Here is a 3,658-nt window from a genome sequence, read left to right on the forward strand (position 1 = left end):
AAAGACTGGGACAGATTTGTAGATGGGATTTCATTTAAAAAGGTCTGGATTCTTTCAAATGAATTTTTGATTACCAACAAGATTATTCATAAAATCTACCTTGCTAAGATATACACTGCTCAAAAAAATAAAGGGAACCCTTAGTGTTTAAGTGTTCCCTTTATTGTTTTTTAGCAGTGTATATTAAGTTTAGATTCAAGAAACTAAATTTGAGATTAATCTGTTCTCCACATGTTTGGTACTTAAGAGCCAGTGCTAGTCAGACTGGATGTTAAGTACCAAACTGCATTAGGAAACCTGACTAGATTTCCTAATGCAGCTTCCTACAGTAGATGAACCACTGAACTCAGTAACCGCTGAACAATGACTTTGTTCAGTGGTTTTATGTAACAGGAGGAAGAGGAATAACTCACTTTCCACAGTTAATATAAAATATCCTGTTTTATTTCTTTCTGTTGGGAAATTCAGCAAAGTGACAAAGTTTGTAGACACATAAAATAAAGAAAATGATCAAAAAATTGAGATACTGTACAACATAAGATAAAGTGTCCAGTTAAGAAAAACAGCAACTTGAGCAGGATCAAACAAACACGTCTTGCCAGAAGAGAACGGAGCATCGCTCTGCTCCAACATGCAGCACTGATCATTCACAAAATGCTTCATGATACTTGTGACTCAGCAAAAAGTCAAGATCAGCTTTTTCCAAGACCATATTAATCTGAGTCCATCACTGTATGACATGAGAGAGGAAGTGAGTCATGCATGTTATCAATATCATGTAAGATTTAGTTGGACTCTTTTCTCCATCTTCCTCAGAGTTTGGAAAAAAGCAATAATAAAAGCTGCTGGCCGCGGCCAGCGGGGACGGCCAGGCTTTGGTTTTTCTGTTGCCTGGTTTCCCGTCGTGTTTCCAAGGAATGCAGCGTGTCGTCAGCTGGACTCACTGACCGCTCTGTGGTCCTTTTCATTTTCATCCAAATAAATCAATGATTCCTCTGAGAATAACACCAGCTGAACTGACAACGCGTTTCATAATCATCATTCTTATTAATAGATCTTTATCCTTTCACAGGATCCCCAACAAGATATTAAAGTAATACCTTCATACATATTATCCCTCAGTTGGGAAACACTTCTACAGTAGTGATGTAAGCAACTGCAGTTGCTTATATCAACTTTTTTTGTTTTGTTTTTATTTGAATTGTCAAATTCAAATAAAAATTCTGAAATACTTTAATGGTCCCAAAGGGAAATGACCGTAAATGTTGTTGTAGCTCATATTAGTTCAAATTCTTCAGAGGTGGTGTAGATGGTGTTCAGTGAATTTGAAGAAGCCTGACAGACACTGTTCTCCCAACACAGTCTGGTAAAGAGGGTGGTCAGCGTTGTGCATAATTTTCTTGGTTTTATGTTAAGTCAACTGACCGATTGACTCTGTGGCTAAGAGGAAAAGAGTTGGCAGCGTTAACTCTGAAGACAGAAGGTCAAATATTCTGCAAAATACAATTAAAAGCCTTCAGCTGATCCAAAATCCTGCAGCAAGAGATCTGATGAAAATGAAAAAGACAAATATTTATCTCATTGTATCTTCTTCATTGACTCCCTGTTAAATCCAAATTGAATTTTAGATTCTCCTTCTCACAAATAAAACCCTCAATAATCAAACTCCATCATACCTCAGATGTTCCTAACAGAGCATTTTGCTCCCAGACTGCAGGTTTACTGCTGGTTCCTACAATTTCTAAGAGTAGAATGGAAGGTGAAACGGTAACCAAGGCGCCTGAATACGGCCAAGTGTGATAACAGGCACTCAGACAGGTCGGGCCCTGGAGCCTGTGTGTGAATAAGACAATCAGGCAGAAAGTAAATTGAAGTTGCTGTATTCAGGCTTATGGTTTTGATATATGAAGATATTCAATAATAATAATGAGATTTATAATAACAGTGATTTTCTATTAATATAACCAAAAGACACAACAAGGAAAAAAACAAAAACAATAAACTCTGATGACACCCAAGAGTTCTTTTCTATTGTGAGTCCATTTGTGATTCCAGGGTGATTAATGGTTCATCAATCAATAATCCAACTGTTTTTAGTCCATGATCCGGAATGAGAAAGTAGTTTGGTTCAATTAAATCCTACCGCAAAGCTGCAGTGATCCGGTAGTTCGATCGCCATCCTGGGTTCAAACAGGGGTGGAAAAAACCCTGACCTAAACAAGGTCATAAATACAAATAAAAACAAATTAGAGTTCACATTTAAACAGGGTTAAACGGTTATACAAAATAACTAAACATTCAATGATTACAAATATATATATATATATATTCCATAAAGTATTTCTCAGGAATCGAATTTCAAATTAAAGATCGCGATCAAGTTTACAAATTCAAATTACAGATCAAGGGTATAGATCAAATTAAAGTGCACTTTTAAGTTGTACCCAAGTTTAATTGACAGTTGTTTCAAACAATTGTTTTTTTTTTTGTTGCGCAACTCAAAAAATTAACCAAGCCCAGATTTCTATAGGCCGTCAACAAAATCAATGAGAAGTAACTAAAACTATCCTAAAAGGACGAATTTACAAAAATCAATGGGCCTTTTTAATATTGTGACAATATATGATCTATTCGGCCACAAAATTAACAAAAATAGAATGACCTTTCAATCAATAAAGTCATTTTTCAATCATTAATACATAAATTGAGTGGGCGTGTCGCCACCGCATTTCTATTTTTAAAAAAAAACACAAACAGAAAACACCCAATGTAATAATTCGGCTGTGTTCGTCCATGTTTGGAAGACGCCAAGACGAGCAGCTGACCACAGCGACAGCAGCAACATCGATGGAGGAGATCCGAGTTGACCTGTGACCCGGAACTTAAAGTGTGCCGTCATTTAGACCCGCCAAAATAAAATATGGGTTGATTATTTTGTGCTGGTTACAGAGGCAGGTCCTTCAGTAATCAGGCTCCTCTCCTGTGGAATCAGCTCCCAGTTTTAGTCTGTGAGGCAAACATACTTTTAAGTCTAGGCTTAAAACTTTTTCAATAAAGCTTGTAGTTGCACTGGCTTAGATATTTAACTAATTGAGCTATTTCTACAGTCATGCTGCTGCTGTGGGCCTACTGGAGGACAAACTGCCCACTAATTTACAATCTTTCATTATTTGCTGTTATCAGTGTTTAATACTGTCTCTTTCCAAGACAAAGCTATTGGCTGAGCTTTTATTGTTGACTAACTGTGTGTGTGGTCTTCCATCCTATACAGTAGAAAACTGGATTAGCTTATCTGCTTAGCTATGTTTCTCTTCTAAATTACCTTGCAAAATGCCATTAACTCTTTACTTTTCCTTAACATAGAATGTTCTACTAGATAAGTGTGTTTATGTTTTACATGTTAGTTTTTTGTGCTCTCATGGCAAATGGTTGTTCCCATTGAACCAGAGTTCTGGTTCTGCTGAAGGTTTGTTCCTGTTAAAGAGGAGATTTTCCTCTCCACTGTCACTGTATGCATGCTTGATGTGATGGATTGCTGTAAAGTCAACAGCACAATGCAAGCTGCCATCCAGTGGACAGTAATACTGAGAAGATAATTTTAAGGAAAAATGTGTTTTATTCCATAAAACATGCGTTTAAAATGTGTTGATCATGTTTT

The 3,658-nt window shown here is 36.6% G+C and overlaps 1 long non-coding RNA gene across 1 annotated transcript; it reads right to left on the reverse strand.

Annotated features, from left to right (window-relative positions):
* Window positions 1–422: 422 nt before the first annotated feature.
* On the reverse strand, window positions 423–2,449 carry LOC145549427 (uncharacterized). Its single transcript, XR_014085403.1, has 2 exons — window positions 2,144–2,449; window positions 423–1,833 (listed from the first exon to the last, which is right to left on the reverse strand). It is a non-coding gene; the product is annotated as an uncharacterized LOC145549427 (long non-coding RNA).
* Between the last annotated feature and the right edge of the window lie 1,209 nt (window positions 2,450–3,658).

Source organism: Poecilia reticulata, chromosome 20 (genome assembly GCF_904066995.2).
Source record: "Poecilia reticulata chromosome 20, P_reticulata-male-v2, whole genome shotgun sequence".
NCBI lineage: Eukaryota > Metazoa > Chordata > Actinopteri > Cyprinodontiformes > Poeciliidae > Poecilia > Poecilia reticulata.